Here is a 20,344-nt window from a genome sequence, read left to right on the forward strand (position 1 = left end):
AATTGTATTTACCTTGCAGGTTTTTTTTTAAAAAAAAAAAATCATACATGGATTTACGGAAAGTTAAATTGTCAACGATTAATCTATTTCTGATTTGTTGATAAAACTGAAGCAACAATGGAATTTTCTACAGCCACGGGAAAAGAGAATTTAATATTACATTTTTAAACAAACAGTAACAGCATATGGGTTTTACTTCTATTAAGAAAATAGGTGTTCTTTATTTCAACGGATTATTCATTAACTACTGGACCTAGCAAGCTGAAATTTTCAGTACAGTAAGATCTCATGCTATTTTATACGAAGGTATACTCATCCGAACCGAAAACCATGTCCACGGGAAGTAATTTGAGAATAACTGTCCAAAATCAAACAATCTAGATCACTAAGTTATGCGATGTCGTACTGTCAACAAACAATTGACTACCGAAAACTGACGCTGTGGCGCTGTAGTGGAGGCATAATTTACCGTGTACTGAAATGTATACTTGTACTTATTAATCAGAAATTTAATATTTACTCTGGTTTATTTATGTTAGAAAAATGGGACTAAATTAACATATATTTATACACTGTCCAAATCGAAAATTCACACACTCACACAAAACTACTAACTACATACACCACTGTTAGTACTATACATAAAGACAACTAACTAAACTAAACATGCACCATTTAGTTACATGCATGTTGACGAAAATAACCTAACACATTAAATTTAAAATACATTACTCCCTCATCGATATATACAGTCGGCTCTATTTAATTTAAAGGGGGTCAAAAATGAGAAAGGTAACACTAGGTCTAATTGACCTGACCAATTGTTTACATAATGATTGCCAAAAATTGATGCCCTGGGGGCACCTTAACGAGGTTTATGGAGGGACCCTTCCCCTGAAAGGGGAAAAGGCCCTAAAACGAACAATAACTAACCCATTCCCCCGCTAGAACTGGTTCAATTTGGAAAAGGGGATAGGAGCCCTTTTAAGCTAACTTAAGCTGCCATTATTATTATTCACTTTACAACCATCAAACCTACGTACATGCGATTACTGAATAAATAATAGAAAGTCACATTTACTTAATACACGAACAACATGCACCAAACAGGTCGTAATTTCCCTAATCCCTACTTGAGTTTGAAATAAAAAAAAAGTAAAGTCACTCTTTCACTGTTGTCTATTCTCGATAGGCAGCAAACATGGCTTCCTAGTAAACAGAACTGGAATTCGTTATTTCACTGAATTGCAGCTTCTTTACCAAAATTTGCGGATTTTTCGGGCTCCTATTCCGTTGTAAATCTTTAACTATTGAATTACATTATCTGTTACCTTAGTTGTCCTTGGAAATCCGAATCCTTCCCGAAAAATATGTGGCACAAAAATCACAAGCTGCTCCGGCTAGTGTGTCTTCAATTATTCTGATAATATTGCGCCGAAAAAGCCAGAGGTAGGAGAATTCCTCCAATCAGAAAGAAAACTTTAGCCGCGGAAATTACAAAGCAAATAGAAATTTGGCAAATCCAGATATAACCGGATCTGAAAGCGACTATGGACTAGTGAGAGGGGGTGAGGGAAAGATTAGGTACCTGGCCAAAATCTACATTGGTCTGAAATTAAGGAAATTTATATCCAATAACGGAACTATGTTTCGGTATGACGTCAGAATGGTAAAACTTGTAACTATTCAAGTTATATATCCGTAAATGGGATTTACACTTAAGCAAAATATAAATAAATATATTATACAGTGGGAATATGGTTATTAATGAAACCTTTCGATTCATTGTATTTAATTCGAAGTAAAGGGAGTAAATAAATTGTGTAGCTAAACCGAAATTGAATAAAAAAAAAAAATTACTAGGTACAGGGTGCGTAAAAAAAAAATTGCCATTACTTTCAACTGTAATGGTACATTACATGTTCGTTTAATTAAAGGTCAAAGCGTACTAACATCTATCGAATTAATTAATACTTTAGTTAAGCACTCCTTTTTAACGCATCAACATGAGCATCTGAAATGGTGTAGCATGTTTACACATAGTATAGTGAGTTTTGCATATATAGTTTATATGTCAGAGGTTGAACAATCTAAGTTCATTCTGTCTCTCTCTCTCTCTCTCTCTGGCAATATAATTTTTATCGAAAAAATACGTCTTAAACATTACAGAAGTAATTCCACATAAAATAATAAACTGAACAAAAATATACTACTATTAAAATGCTTCTTTTTATTTTCAGACATCGCCATAGCGGTAGAAAGTTTTCTGATTCAGGGAGTAACGTCTAATTTGTACACAATTTGGAATATCAAGTACAATGTTCCTCATAAGATTTTATTGTACTTTCGCTATTTTTTCAACACATGTCAATATTTGGCCGAACGCCCTTAAAATGAAAGAAGAAGAACACTTGCATTGTGTTAATATGAAAGAAATTATGAACAATGTTCTCAAACTAATTACTACTGCATTTGCAGAAATACATCTTCTTACTCTGCTATCACAAGTGAATGATACATCATGTATTTTACAAATTCAACGAGCATTGGTACAAGAGAACATTCCAGTGTTAAATTTTAATCCTACTATTCTGACACACAATCATAGCTCGATTAACATAGAAAATTCAAGAGAAAATGATGTACTGTTCCTTACTGATGACATAAGGCATACACTTGACTTGATGGAGGAATATCATATATTTTACAGGAACGATAAGTTTCGATTGCTTGTAGTTCATTCATCTCCGATATTTCAATCTGACATTAATACCCTAGACGATATTTCACTTTTAATGAGATACAAACCTGCCATTAGCTTCTCACTGATAAATATTAAACCAAGTCCAAGAATTACCAGCACAAACGATAGAAAAAACAATATTTCTGTTGTGACGTATAATTCAAACTTGCTTCAATATTACGTAAAACATGTAACTTTGGAAACTCTGAATGAAGCAAGTCACTTGTTAAGAAAAATGTACTCATCCTCAAAATCTACAAATCTTCATGGAAAGACTCTTAGAATAAATACGGTTCAAGCTTTCAATTTACCAGTCTTCTATTTCAAGAAATCTGGACAGAAATATTCGACAAAAGGTTATGCATTCAAGATATTTGGCGCATTAAGTAAATACATGAATTACTCATCTAAATTCGTAAAAGTGCACGACTTGAAGGATTTTGGTGTAAGATCTCCAAATGGTAGCTGGTCCGGAGTGATAGGAACTTTACAAAGAAAACGTGTGGATCTTTCCTACGCCAGTTTACTTGTGAGTCACGAAAGATGGGAGGTCATAGAATTTTCCGAGCACTTTGACATACAACCGTGTATAATTCTTGTACCCAAAAGTCAGCGAATTCCTCCCTGGAGGTCTTTGATGAATACCTACGACAACTATGTGCTCACACTAATAGGTATAACATTTCTAGTCGTAACCGTCATAGATAAGTTAATGAAAGTAGTTATCAATGATAAACACGACTTTACTTCATCAACTTTCAGATTATTTTCTGTTTTATGTAAAGTGTCTGTAAGTAAGCCAAATAACAATGCGCTAAGAATTTTATATTTCTCATGGGTATACTTTTGCTTCATCTTTGCTTCGGTGTATGAAGAATCTACTGTAAGTCTTTTAACAATTCCCATATATTATCCAGATATAAATTCCTTAAAGGCATTAGCAGAGTCACAATATCACCCGAGAGGCAGTTCATATTATGAAACATTACTGCAAGATGATTCAAATAGTATTTTGTGGAATTTATACCAAAGATTCCAACTCGATGGTGACTATGAGGAAATGGTGAACATGGTTAAAGAAGGGAAACATGTCGCTGTGATTTCTACTAAACCTATTCTGGAATATTACACTAAAATTATGCAGCCATGCCCAGCATGTCGAGAACATTTTCATGTAATACGTGAGCCGTTAAGTACTTTAATGCGCTCGATTGGGTTTCCTAAGGGATCTATGTACGTTAAGAAATTTAATGTAGTCATCCGAAGAATGAGGGAATCTGGATTGATTTCTAAGTGGTATGGGGATGAGATGAGGGATATACCTAACACTTGTTCTCAATACTGTCCTATCAATAAGGTCTTAACATTGTATGATGTGCAGCTAAGCTTCTATATTGTGTTTGTTGGTTTCACATTGAGTTTCAGTTGTTTTGTAGTTGAAGTTGTACTACTTCAATTCACGAAAATAAGTTGCAAGAAACAGCGTAAGTAGGTATCCATGCTTTTGCTGTAAAGAAAACATGTACTGTGTTGGACATTCGCGCCAAAATATGGATATAACAATACCTAATATGTTCATACATAATTCAATGCTAGTTTTACAGAAGTTGTCGTATACCAAATGTGTTAACTCTCGTATACGAAATAATAATTGTGCGAGTACTTCCCTGATAACGTTATATCAAGATTAGTTTATTGTTTTACAGGGTTCCTTTCATAAGTTATTCAATATTTGACCACCAAGTTCAGCAAGAGATATCAATCTGTATCTGCTATACCGAGAATTATGCTAGCAACATTTGTTTAAATTAGTAATGTGGCTATGCTGTTTTATTTTTTACTTTGCTAAAATGTTTATATATGGATCGTATATTATTTTATTTGTGTAATTATTTTATTATCCTTTGTTACTGCGCAAAAATTGAAATTAATTTGTTTCTGACCCATCGTTTAATAACTAACTGAATAACTTTTATCAAAATATAGAAGATGTAGTTATTACCAACACATGTTGCTTAGTATTTAGACGAAAATCAGAGCCTCTCCTTTAGCCTACTAACTAGTGCGCGCGTTCTAAGCGCGCCTGATCCCGGAGTCTATTCTCGGCTGCCAAATATGCACATCTCAACGCATCAAGATGGTCTGGAACTCGAGGTTCAAGTTCTCATATAGCATCGTTGCTAAAGAGGGACGCTTAACATGAATAAACAAACGAACAATTAGACAATAATCTTGAAAGGAATTTTGTGTACTCATTTAAAGTGTTAAACTACTTAATCTTCTCTTGATATCATTAATGTGTAATAACTTCGTGTCTTTGGAATATAACGGCTACCAGGTTATAGAAGTATTTTTGTGGACGCTCTGTATATTTCGTAAAGACAGTGAGTATTATTTTCGATTTGTACTTTATTCTGCGACGCATATAAGTTCTTTCTTTGGTGGGAATTGCTTCTTTCCCACACAACTGGACAAAGAAGTCTTTCATTGTTTGTTTTTTCATATATATATTTAAAACATTGCTTTTGGTGAGAACATTTCAGTTAGTGACGAACCATTTCAGTGTTTCTCCCTGACTTATTATTATGCACAGTATATATTCTGCAGTTATTTGGAACTGAATTAAGTGCTTTCTTTAATCGCTTATGGAAATATTGCAGTAGTTTAGAGAAATACTGGCTCACCAGATGTTCAAGTGATCAAAGTGACGCCAGTTACCTTGCTTTTGCAGTTTCTTATCTGTACTTTCTCACGCCCGAGTTATCACAATGTCTCGTGCATTGTGACCAGTGGACTGAAATTATCATAAATGCTTTTCCGTATTCTGTTTGCATGTACACGCAGGTGATTTAACTGAGTGGTTTTTAGAATGAACTGCCAACACTCTTCAATCAACCATTGCAGTTTGCATCTTAAACTTTTGAGCTCGACAAGTTTGACTCCGGTATTGTGTGCAGCCACCATGCACGTTGCGTCGGGAATCAAGTATGATTTTGTGTTAAGGGGAATAAGCTATTAGCCGGTGAAGGACGTTTTCTTACGGCTAGCCCCAACTAGTAAAGTCCCAGGTTCTCAAACCTTGTGCGCTAAAAAGTTATACACGCGCCTTCCAACATCAGCATTCTACTTTCTTTTTTTAATTTGCTGAAAACTCATCTTTACGCTTCAAGATTGTTTGGCGCAGCAAGTGAATTTCTACGTGGGATTATCCCGGCAACTTTTCCCCCAAGTGCGTCAATGGTGTGGGAAAAGCATTCATAGTGAAATTTCAGATATAATTTCATATATATATAAAGGGCTACATTGCATTAAAAAGGCAAAGTGTGATTTCAGTTATGAAAATTATTACACATATTTTGTGTTAAGTGTTGTGTTCATTTCTCTTCCTTAGTTTTTTATATAATAATGTTCTAATAAATAAGTATAGTGTTATTCAATCCAGTGTGTTTTCGTTGTTTGTGTGAGTGATGTTTGCGTGCGTTATGGTCTGGATGACCGTCTGATCGTCCGTGAGGTTTTCGAGACGAGACACCCGAACCTCTCGCGCCTAATGCTCATCTCATCATTGAGACCGACGAGCGATTTGGAAACAATTTGTAACTCTTCTTGGAGAGGTCCTTCATCGTCCTATCCAGGTAAGTTCAGGCCTCAGGAGAATACTTATTGGTAGGACCACGAACCACGAACAGCGACCCGAATACGGAGTGGTTACAAATAAAAGAGACCTCGAACACGAGTTGGTTACAAATAAATGTCCACCCGAACAGAGACCTGGAACAAGAAATTGGTTACAGGAACATCTGTTACTATAATTTAAATCGTCAGATTTAAGAAGGGAAAACCCACATGTAGGTACAACGAAGAAAATACCGTATAAGTGGTATAGTTTGTATTCAATTGCCACTAAGTTTGTACTGGTACTTGAGAAGTACACACTTTGCCACACACGTATGAAGCAAAGCTTCGAAGTAATAGAATATAGTGTAGAATACAAAAAGTAATTTGTCATTTTTTTATTTCCATTCCTTTCTTAAAAATAAACGATTAGTTTTATTGACGTTTGATTTCTTTCCTATGTTCTATGCCACTCTGTTAGGAAAACGAATAAGAGAGTGTTAGAAATGGTGGGTGAGAAAAGAACACTTTTAGATATTATTAGGAAGAGGAAGAGAAACTGGTTGGGACATTGCCTAAGAAGAGATTGTATCATGAGGGACGTCCTAGAGGGTATGGTGGCGGGAAAGAGAGGGAGGGGGCGAAGGAGACTACAATTAATGGATGATATTAAAACAGAAAGATCATACGCGAAGACGAAAAGGTTAGCGGAGGATCGTGGAGCATGGAAGCTTCTCAGCTGCGGCAAATGACCTGCCAATAAAGGCAGAATACCTATGATGATGATGATGATGCCACTCTGTAAAATGGAAACGAAGCTGTTTCTGACACTTCGTTCAATAACTTAATAATTAGAAGTAACACTGAAAAATGTTGTTCGTACCCTCCGGACCCTCCGGACCCACCCCTTGGCTACGTGCCTGCATCGCATACGTGTACATTTCTGCATTATACTCATATGTAGAATATTAAAAACAAATGTTACTTAAAAATATTGTACTCTGGTGCTTGGGGTCCTGGGTTCGATTCCAGCCTCCACCAAGTGAACTTTGTGGTGGACAAACACCGTGTGCGTGGGTTTTCTCGGTGTTCTCCCGTTTCCTCCCACTTTCTTCATTCTACCATTTCATTCATTACTCATCATCACCGTTTCCTTTAGCATAACCGGCATTAGCGTGGGACGTAAAAGTCAAAGATTTCATTTCATTTAATTTTTTAAAAATATTGTAAGTGCTAACCAACAAATTTGAAAACTTCTCCTAATACTAGTTGTTATTGAGTTGGTCACAAAGGTTGTGAAAAGTTCAGTGAATTACTTAGAACCTATTCCAGTATTGTTTGTGGTACTTTGCAAATAAATGTACAGGATGTAAAAACCACGAAATCTTTATTTTACATTAAATGTAACGTCTTAGAAACAAACTTATTGTCGATGTGTATCGGCAACTACTCATTGACACAAAATATCATGGAAGAAAACATAACACTAAAAATAAAGATTATCTTTTTCTTTCCCTTAAAATATATGATTTACAACAAATAAATCAAAAAAAGAGAAAATTAATAAATTAATAAAAACAAATTAAATCATTCAGTTACGACCTTGCGTGGAATTAGGTCGATGAACAATGCGTAATAGCACAATCACGATGTGAGCAGTACTAAATCTGTTAGGGTTTCTCCTTACTTCTTTAAATTTAGATTTCCATGTTTTAAATCGTTAATAAATATATTTCTTCGATAATAAATCAATTCAAATAAGAAAACATGAAATGCTAATATGTTTCCTATGCCCCAAACATAAAATATTGACTGTAGGCTCTCTAGTGAGATGGCTTTGTGTAAATCACATTCTTTATTACAATAATTATTTACGCTTTCGTTTGTTACTTCATCAGCGTACCACTTTGAAACTAATCCAGAATCATGTATTCTACCAATTACAACATTAAAAGGAGAAATATATGGTGATCCCTTGGGGAAGCCAATGTTACGAGTAATTACTCCTAAAGATTCTTCCATCATATGAAAATGTTCTACGCACGAGGAACAGGATTGCATCGTCAGTGCAAAAAAATATCTCAAGGTTGGTTCTGCTGAAATGACTCCCAGTGTTTCTCCTTCTTTAATTCTTTGAAAGAGTCTGTCATAATGTCCATTAATTATAGACCTTTCAAATAATTTCCACAATATAGGGTTAGAGCTGTCATTAAGAAGATTTATATACGACCGAATACCAACAAGAACGATATCAGTCCCTGCTAATTCACGTAAGTTTTTAATGTCTGAGAGATAATGAGGTACTGTCAACATACTAACGATAGCACCTGTGAAGACAGAAGCTATAATAAGGCTGAAATAAATCCAAGTAAAGAATAAGATTCGCATTGGATTCGATTTAGGTTGTATAACAGACGATTGCAACAGAATTCCAAATTTTATCAAACACAAGAAGCCGAGGTGGATTTCTGCTAATGTTACCACATTCAATATTCTTGTAAGTGCAATCATAATTATAAAAAGAGTTAAAATTGAGAGTAATACATTACAATTATAAATAATTAACAATGTTTTCCAAGAAGGAACTTGTCTTGCTTTAGGTAGTAAAATAGATGAATGGTGAATATCAAACCATGACGAGAATTCAATATATTTTCTTCTTTGGTGATTTTCCATGAGTGCACAATAAGCCAAATCGACTTTCTTTGTCACTAAATCACCAATAACACCAGTCCAGCTTCCATTTGATAGCAACTGTCCATAATTTTTCCACTGATGCACTCTGTAAATGTCGATGGTAAAATTTATAACTTCACTTAAAGTTTCATATATTTTGGTTAAGTAACCTCGATACAAATATCCATTTTTAATTTGCTCAAATTCGAAGAGAGGTGGTGACGAAGTATACAATGTGCTTACTCGTAATGTGTGTCCGTAAAGATTGGACAATTTATTCTTAGAATACGCTTGTTGCAGAACCTCTATCCCTCTATGTATTTCACTCACTGTTAGAGTTTTTTGATAGTATATCTGTCGGAACGGGTTCCACGAAACTATGAATAATCTAGTTCGATGAGAGTCAGTATTGTTCATAATATATAAAATCGCTATCCTTAGTATTTTAGTTCGTAAGTTATCTGGGAAAATTTTATTAAGATAAGCTTTCATATCTCGAGCTATGTTCGAAACATAAACTATAAGAAATCGTGATCTGATGTTGAAATAAAACTTCTGATTTTGTTCAACTAACGTGCTCAGTGTAGAAGTATTAGGTTGAAATATTATTGTTATATCATTTTCTTTCGGGTTTGTCACACTTTTCAAATTGTTAGTATGTGTTAAATTAGATATATTTATGTTTAATACAGGTATATGTCCGTGTCCTAACTCTTGCTGAAGAGCTGACGTTACTTTTCCCTCGTAATTGTGTGTTTGAATTAAACTGAAAAGTTGAACATCAAAAGATTCTGTGATTGTAAGTTCCGTAATAACTTTACAAATATCCTCAACATGATAATTTTGGACATCCAGTGGTTTCAATAGTTCATTGAATTTACATTCTCCAGCCCATAAATTCAATAGACATACTAACAACAAGGAGTTCATGCTTATATGTGTAATGGACAGTTAGTGCTTGTTGTAGCGAATTTGGAAGCGATTGGTATGATATTTGCGCACTTCTTAACCTGTAATATGAAAAGGATTAAAGACATTTAGTATCAATCAATAAATTTAGTATCATTATTATATACTATATAATTCAGTTTCAGATAAATATAGATCTATGTGTCTGATGAAATCTCAGGAGAAAATTTTTCCATTTAAAGTTAATATATTCCATGTTCATATGAACACCCAGTGGCGAGTATTTAAAGTCGTATTGCTAGATGTATTGGGACGGTTAGTGCATAAGAGATTCAGATTTTCAGTTATTAAAAGGTCCATTTCGAAATATTGTAAATAATTCGTATACTTAAAAAAATACTCCTCGCTTTTCAATGTATTTAACACTCAAGGACATCTACCTATTTTTTTGCCGTAACCACACGCGGTACGGGGATCTTCTCACTCTGAAAATAGCTGCCCATAGATTTCTAGTTTAAAAGTATTTTATTTTGACATTTTTACTACAGTATAGCCTATGTAAAACACCAAGAAAGGTTAGTAATTGTTTTGTGCGAGCGCAACCTTTTTTGTTGCAAATATGTAGAAATTGCAACAACAAAAAAAAACTTTTTAAAACGTAACTGCACGCGGTGACGGTGGTTGCCCGCACTTTAGAAATTTATTCTCTTCGTATACTCTAATACTGTTTTCCAAAATCTGTCTTTATTCTTACTTACACATGAAACATTTCGCTGTAAACACATTTAGAAATCTTACTTACACATGAAACATTTCGATGTAAACACATTTGGAAATCTATCATATTTGTAGGTTCATCCACATCACTGCACACGGAATCTGCATCACCTTCACGATCTGACATAGGAAACAATGCTTATGGTAGTCCAGCTATGTCTTCTCTTATTCAGTTAAATAGTTCTAAAACGCGTCCCTGTTCTTCTTCATACTCCATTCTACTCACAAAAGTAATTAACATGAGTATAGTATGATCATCGAAAAATAGAAACGCATGCACACGCGGTGAAGACTTTTCCTCGCAAAACTTTGTCTTTCCACAAAGTAAGTTCACAGAAAACTGAGCGTGCCATTTACACGTAGAAGGAAACAAATTAGGAAGATACGAGGCTCTTCAGCTACGACCATAAAGCTACGATAAAGTAATCACCTTATTTCTTAAAATGCGTGGAATCCCCGAAGTGCGTGTGCTTAAGTGTTAACCAGAGAGTACAAATTTTATTTCTCTCTCTCTGTTTGTCTGTCTCTCCCTTATTTTAAACTTTTACAATTTTGGTAATTGGATATGATTTTCTTGTGCTCTGAACGCTACATTTTATTTCAGGATTCACATGCCTCCTTAAAACTCTCCAAAGTTTTAAGTTAAGTTTTACTCAATGACTTGAACCCTAATGATAGAAGCTCCGTAAATGATAGCAGAGAAAACAATAGTGATGGTGTAATTAGATGGTTAGCGTCCAGTCATAATGATGCCAGAATAGAGTTTAACTCTAGTAAATATATATTAGGTTGGTACGAATAAAATGTCTATTTTGAAGTTCGGTGAAAACTTTACCTCAGCAACACAACACACTGATGACTAAGGCCCCTCGTCAAATGCCATAACTAAGCTCTGTACACGTCTAGCAAATGGACCGGACTACCCAGACACTCAGGTATCTGCGCAATGTTGAACAGGGTTCTATGAAAGTGCAATGGATGTATTAAACTTACGCGTGTAAAGTCATAAGCTCTGCCACGTCTAGCAAACAGACCGCGCCACCCAAACACTCAGGAGGCAGCGCGTTGTTGAACACGGTTCTATGAAATTGCATCATGGATATATTAAAGTTACGCATCTAACATCGTAAGCTCTGTACACGTTTAACAAATCGACTGGGATACCCAAACACTCAGGAATCAGCGCATTGCTGAACAGGGTTCTTTGAAAATGTATCATGTATGGACTAAAGTTATGAACCTAACGTTATAAGCTCTATACAGGTCCAGCAAATAGACCAAGGTACCCAGACAGTCAGGACACTGTGTATTATTGAACAAGGTTCTATGAAAATGTACCATGGAGAACACAAAATTGCGAGTGATTTTTTTATTAATTCATAGTTGGACATCCTGCATAGCAAGTCGCAGAAAATATTAACAGATCATTCGGAATAAGAATCGCGAGTGAACGCATTTTCCATTGGTTTGTTAATCTAATTTAGTGGACTTCTTTGCAAAATGAGCCCTGTGGGCACCGACCAATGTCATGTTCGTGTAAACTCCTAAAGAACACAATGAAAATGACCGTTTCGTGCCACTCCAGACGAGTCACACACATTACTGTCGTTTGGGGTCTCTGCGCAATCGGTAGAATGGAAACGTCGGATTCGTGTGTGTCATGTAAGCTCTCACCACCCAACAATGAATCTGCTGTGAGAATCGTAAATGGTCAGTAGATTGGTTAGATCCTCACAGAATTCAAGATGGCTTCCAAACCAAGTTTGCGTTGTTGTTGCTGATATTGTGGTCTATGATAGGACTAATCCATTATGCCTTTGTCAGACAAGGGGAAAGCACAAATGCAGAATGTGACTCTACGAAATGTATCACAAATTTGTCCTCAAGAATCCTGTAGTAATCGACAGGCAGAGTGTCAATATTGCGCTGCAATTCACATCAATAGGTCGGGCAAAAATTAACCATGGTCTCCACAAGTGCAGTATCAAATGCTTTCTTAATAAATGTATTCCAGAGAAATCTCTTCCACTAACTACCACCTCTTTAGTACCTCTGTATTATTCCACTTGGGAGTGAAGACCATCTCTGATAATCGAGTGGTGCATTGTGTGGTTGAAAACCTTTCGCATGATAGACTTCACACATCTTTTGTCATGGAGTCTAATCATTGTCAAAAGTGTCTGGTTGTGGATAGATACTATTCTGATACTGTACTCTTTGTTTATTGGATTCAGAAAGTGATACACTTGGAATGGATACTTCATTCATATCAACCTAAGACATTAACTGATGCTCCTAGTTCGTAGCTTTGTAATTATTAATAGCAAACGGAAGAAGCGATTTGAAATTGCTACAGTTACAAATTCATGGTGAGTACTGGCAACACTTTATCAAAAAAGAAGAAGAAGCACTGTTTATAACTATAATGTATTTATATTTATTCAATCTTACCCGTTATAATAGCTTGTTTTTAAATTTGGAGAGAACTTTGTGTATTTAAGTTAACGTATCGTTAGTATTTGATTGAATAGTTTCGTTCTATTAGTAATAACTCCTCGAAAGAATACATTCGCAAATGTATATACAGGATATTAATTATCTTAATAATCTGAAGTATCTTCCATATTTAGTATATAAATATCTTGACAAGAACTATAATGCTTCCTTCCATGGATACTTGTCAGTTTTGCACGATTAATTTGGTACAGCTTTTATTAGACACAATTATCGAACTTCGATGGTGAGCAATAATAGAAAAACAACAGTGTCATTAATGAATGTCAAGTATGGGTTTAGATATGTGTTTTGTTAATGAACTTTTCTGTTTGTTCGTTATTAAAAACACTGCAATGACATGTGTTTCATGGCTGTTTCAAGGCAAGAAAATAAGAATGGACATAAATGTGTTTACAAGAAGAAATAGAATAAATGTTCCTACATACATGAATTATGATTAAAGTATAGGTAGTACAATAAGTAATTGTGAATTATTTGCCAGTGAGTTGTTAAGACCATCCAGAGAAGAGAATTTGCACATACTGAAACATTAATAATATACAAGTTAGAAAGAAAAAGTAAATGTCAGATAAAATCGTTGACATGATGGAAACTTGTGATGAATGTTCCGAAGTTAAGAATACATGTCATACAGGCGAAACAATATTATTAAACTTCCAGAAACAAACTTTATGCAAAATAAATAATAACACTTTTCTACAATATCATTAGGCATTAAGGTTGATTTCAAGGGAAAAGTTCTGCCGATAGATGTCACTACAGTCTTCGTATCTGTCTTATGTATTTTTTACGTTTTATGAAAATTAACGATTTATCTTACAAATTTCAACCTAGAGATCTCAAATTTTTAGAGAAGAAACTTCATAACCCATCGAAGACAACAATCCGTGCTGATTTTTTATTTAGAATTTTCTTCATTGTTGAAATGGCTTGATTGTTGAAATGGATATCCAAACCTTTAACAATATAATTATGTCAACAATCCCTCCATTTGACCATGAAAGACCCCCGGTTTTCCTTATACAGTATGTTCATAACTATCCAGTAAAGATTTCTGTTCCCCCCTGCCCTGAATAAAGTATGGGAGATACTTGGAAGCAATTAGCATAATTCGCCAGATCTTTGTGATATTTCAGAAGGAGAAACTAGACAGAAATGAAGGAATGAAACTTCCCAACCATACCTCTCTTAGATGATTTCCTTCTTCGGAATACTATAGTCATTCCCAGGACTGAAATATATATGAACTCGATAGCTCGATCTATATTTCGGTGAATTAATCTTAGTACGGTATTAAATGTTAAAATGAATCAGTTTTAGCAGAAAAAATAATTTAGGTAAAATATTCCCCACCCCCCTTCTCAAAATGCATATGACTCTGACATGGAAAATTGAAAAGATATGGAAGGCATCCAGTACCACACATTTTTTTCTATCCTCGATAACTTGCTTTCTACCTTGGGAATATGAAATACTCCACAGGATTCTCTCCTAGAGTAATCATACTATTTAAGTTCAATGAATATTCGTGTACCCTCATACAGATTGTTCCCCTCGGTATTTATGGAAGTTTTAGAGTAATTTTTTCACAGTCATTGGTTTTATAATTTTTATTAAAATTTACTAGGATTAGACAATGCTTTGGTACTCAAAGTTAGAGAAAGTTCTAAGTAATAAAGTTACAACCTTCTCTCCTCCAAATCAATCACCATCTCTCGTGAATAGTTACAATCATGCCCATTAGATAAGTTAGGACCTGTTTCCAATACATTATTCATAGTTTCAGATGAAATTGTAAAATAATTTCAGACGGAAAATCAAATTCGAGAGGAATTGTATCCAATTTACTCATCGCCATAATACTATAGGGACCATAATCAACCAATATGTAAAAAGCAAGATATGATATCTAGTGAAGCTTGTAACGAGTAATATGATCGTGGAAGTGAAAAGAGGAAAACGAAGAAGGAGAAGTTGATGAGACTGAGTAAGTTGAATGGAAATGCAAAGTTGGAAAAGGGTGTGAAGTGTATCTAGTTTCTGATCTCACCTGCTGCACGAATTCAATCCATATGATCACTTATATCCATCGTTCTATAAAGCATATAAGTGTATTTCAACTCTTTTGTGTAGCCAAGTATCTTCTTAACGAATTTGTATCAATTATGAAAGTAATCAAAAAATGTTCGCATTCAACACTTAGACAAGATTTGTTAAAAGATATTCTTCTTTCATACCTAGATAGATCACATACACTCATGTCCAAAATGATGGTCGCATATCTATAACTTTCTTCTTGTAAGAATATAATTAGATAATGATTTTGCAGGGTACTTTTAGCACTGATACTATATGTATAATCGGGAAATGTATATTTGCAGTAAATTTCATAGGAAAAGAATTATAAATACGAAAATTAGAATGAGTAAAACAAAATGTTCCTAAATGGACACGAAAGTTTTATTTTCGTTTTATTGTTCTTATTTACTGCTCGTTTGACATGAAATTTGCCCCGTACATTGTCTTTTCCGACTGTATTTATAGACATGCAACAATAATTTACGACATTAGTGTACATTTGGTTACAACAAGGTGTTAGACAAACCTACATCTAGCTCCAAAGAATTTTGTAGATATTTTATCATATGTTATATTATCACATAATTTAAATATTTCACTAATGATTGTCATTCTTGGAACTTGGGAACTCATATAAAATCCATATATTATATGAGCTGTCTGAAACCAGACCGAACTTTCTTTTTTTACTGTGGAAAAATGACCGTTGTGGAAACAGTTTCCACTTTACTCGAACTGTTGTCTTTGGAAAGGGTCTTCGTGCGACTGTTGCGCCAATTTAACATATAGCGCTTGCAGATAAAGATTTCAATGATGCCAAAAGAGGGTTTACACTGTCGACATCAAGGACACTAAAATCTGTATTTGTAGCAAGTACACTATTAACTAGTAGATTGTGTTTTTTGTTCATATTTTCCTAACGGGAATATATACACTCTTTCGGCACATAGTACATGTGAGTTATATGAACAATGAAAAAAATAACTCAAATTTCTCGGGAAAATACTATTGGGAAAACTCTAACAGCAGTGTTAGCAAACTTTAGAATAGACAAATATCTCAAACTGTTATGTTTTAAAAACTAAGATTACGTACAGTATTAACATTTACAAAATTATACAAAATGAAGTGATAATGGATTGCATGACATTTTAATATTTTTATTTGAGATAAAACACAAACATCATATAAATCTATTCTTATTACATTATGGGCTAAGCTCTTATTATATTAGAATATTACCATCTAAAAGTTAGGATCTTATATGTGAAAAAAACTTGTTTATATTTTGAGATTATGAAATTATACTTTAAAAATAGAAATAAAAAGAATTTTAGGAATGATCCCAAAAATGGATCAAAAGATTCTAATCTTGACCAAGAATTCTAGGAATAATCAAAAAATGCATCGAAAGATTGTGATCTTGGCCAATAATTAGTTTTTAGATCACGGGGCACAAAAGTTTAGATCGGCCCCTAATTCGAGTTTTTTTTTTTTTTTTTTTTTTTTTTACGGAATAAGGACGTCATATTGAGTTAACTGATAGTTTTGGTTTGGCTAAGCTATATGTAGTTCTCGAGATATGGAACGTACAAGAAAATGTTTAATTGAATGAAATATATTGAATTTTGTGGATTAGGGGCCACAGAATTTTTGAACGACCCCTAAATCGAGTTTTCCTACCTTTTACGGAATAAGCACATCATATTGAGTTAAGTGATAGTTTGGGTTCGGCTACACTATATGTAGTTCTCGAGATATAAGGCCTAAAAGAAAATTTTTGCCTGAAATATATTCGACCTTTTGATCCAAAAACAATTCTATGGTAAGGAAAAAATAATAGGAAATTTCTAGAAAGTATTATTAGATTTAAAAAAAAATATATATGTTATTGAAAAATGTGCAGGGTCTCCTACTGCATATATTGTAAACTAAATGTACAATACAAGAGATTAAAGAATATTTAACAAAAACAATATCCTTACTAACCATCGAATATATATATATATATATATATATATATATATATATATATATATATATATATATATTTCAAAGAACGTTATAACAAAATTCGCAAAGTGAATTTAAGTATACGTCTCAAATTATGAATAGTTATACTTCACACATGGGTGTGGAAGGAGAAATTTTATTGCATCTTTCACCATCAGCAGCAAGATCTATAAAAAGAAAAGAGCAAAAACGATTTCGTAGTAAGTAAATATTAGTATTGTGTATCACCCTTGCAGAGAATACTTGTAGCCGAGAGATAAGGAAATATAAAATTAATGTGTTTCGGAAAAGTATTCGCTCGAATACGTGAAAGGATTTCTGGTATTCCCTTTGCTTATTTATCAACTGTTGTCCATTCACTTGTATTCTTATTACTTTCTCCATAATAAGTATTGTTTATATATATATATATATATATATATATATATATATATATATATATATATATATATATATATATATATATATATATATATATATATATATATATATATATATATATATATATATATATATATATATATATATATATATATATTATTGGAGCTCCTCCGTGGCTAAGCGGTTAGCGTACGCGCCTTTGGCGTGGGAGACCCGGGTTCGATTCCCGGCGGGAGCTCATGTGGTTCGGATTCCACGTTAATCAGTAGGTCCACGTCTTATATAGCCTCGCTGCTGAACGGGACGTTAAACTCAAATCCAATTGAATTCAATATACTATTGGCTTTCAATGATACGGTATTCATTCTGATAACATCTACTAATAAAGCAAAGCATATAGATAGCTTATATATATATATATATATATATATATATATATATATATATAAGTAAAGTCTAAATAATATTTGGTAAATAGAGAGCAAGAATACATAAATGCAAACAAAGCAAGAGTAAATAAAAATTAGAACTGGAAAAAAATAAAGAAAATTATATACTTTCCTTCTGAAATTACTTCGCTTAAGATTAAAACAGAATTACTTAATTCAAAACAGTAAGAGAATATATATATATATATATATATATATATATATATATATATATATATATATATATATATATATATATATACTGGGTGTTAATGAACAATACCGACAAACTGTAAGACGTGATTCCTTACATCAAAATAAGAGAAATAGTTCATATTGACCTGTGTAGAAAAATGTATAGTTTCAGAACTAGGGCTGTCGAAAATCGCGAAAAAGCCAAATTTCAAGAGGCCCTATTTCGAATTCTGCCTACTTTGGATACTCCTTGAAATCAGGGTATATCTGCAAACAGTATTGGAAGCATATCTGACAATTGCACCCTTTAGAGAATACCCTCCACACCTACTGAAAATCGATGAAATATGCACTTTCGGATTGTGTATGCGTGAGTTTCTTTAATGCTGATAAGGACCACTATCGACAGTTTATGAAATTCGAATCAAGGCTTATTAAAATTTAGCTTTTTCGTGATTTTGGACAGCCCTAGCTCTGAAACTATGCACTTTTCGCCATAGGTCCATATGTTTTTTTTCTTTTATTTTGCTGTGAGGAATCACCTCTTACAGTTTGTCGTTCATGTACAACAACACATATAGATAGATAGATATGTATACAGTGTATATATATATATATATATATAAATGGAGAGAGAGAGAGAGAATATTCCTAAGAACAGGAAATGGCTTAAGTTATACTAAAACTAAATAAAATCACAATAATAAAAACTGGCAAATCATGAATAGTGAACGCAAAATTTCAGATAAATTCAAAACCCAAATACCCAGAGTGTCTCTGGTGCGTGGGGTTGTGTCAATGTGAATGTGAATGAGTGAATATGAACCATGTAAACTTGAGGGGAGTAGAGATTATGTGAAAAATCGTTGGTTGTTTTAAACTTTATCTCCAATTTCAGCTTATATTTTAACACAGGATGGAATCACAAGAGTATCTTCCTTGGAAGGCGTCAATGCTAGTAATGTAGCCATTATGAATCTTCGAATCACTATCCTTCTTTCCGTGCAGAGTTCTCAACATATCTCATTATGGGACGCAATTACAACAACATGAAATGTTCGAAATTAAGATAATTACAAGGATGTTCCCACAAATGCATTCCTCAATTCGTTAAGCTAACCGTTTAAGTATTATCTGCTTTTCTACGTTCGCTGCTTGTTTCACACAATTCAATTAAGCACGAGTTTCTAACAATATTATTAATTAAATATAGAATTTATCGTGTAATTTCCATACAAACTATTAGGGAGTAAACAACTATGGCCATCTAATATAAGACTATAAGGTAAAAAAAAATTAAGCTAACTATATTACTCTTACGAACATCGAATGCATTAAATATTGTAGTATGTTTATGCTACATAAATATTAATTGAAGCGAGCGTAATCAAAGCTTCTCCTACCATTCGACTCGATTGGTGTTTGTGTCTCTGTTTCTATGTCCGTTTATCCGCCCGTGTGTTCCATGATAACTCTCGTACTTACCTTACATTTGAACAAAATTTGACGTGTATCTTCTTTCACTATGCAGAAATAATCCTATTGTTTGCGGTTGTATTGCATCATGTAGAAGGTGGCAACATTCGGTAAACTCCATTTTATGTTGTAATTTTGCACATGTACATCGGAGACAACTTTCCAACATAAACCACGTAAAGGTCATTTAATTATGATAAACCTTAGTGTATATTTTCTTTATGGTTACAAACTATGAAAAATGAATGGGTTAGTTTATCCCTCGTCAATTTAAAAAAATATGTTTCACGATAATATTTTTTTTATACTTTTTCGATTTTCGGGTGATATATCGCATATTTCCTTTAGGTCTCCAAATCACCCCTCTACAAAAAATTAAAATCAGTAAGGAATAATATAGTGGATTTTCCCTCCTCTTGTCCTCAATCCACACTCTCAATTTATTTTCGAGTTCCAGCATAAATTTTCTAAATTCATTCAGTTTTGATTCAATATAAACTCATTTTCTTTTATTGTTTTCAGAAATCACGAATGT

The sequence above is a fragment of the Thermobia domestica genome, chromosome 1 (genome assembly GCF_964235325.1).
Source record: "Thermobia domestica chromosome 1, izTheDome1.hap1.1, whole genome shotgun sequence".
NCBI lineage: Eukaryota > Metazoa > Arthropoda > Insecta > Zygentoma > Lepismatidae > Thermobia > Thermobia domestica.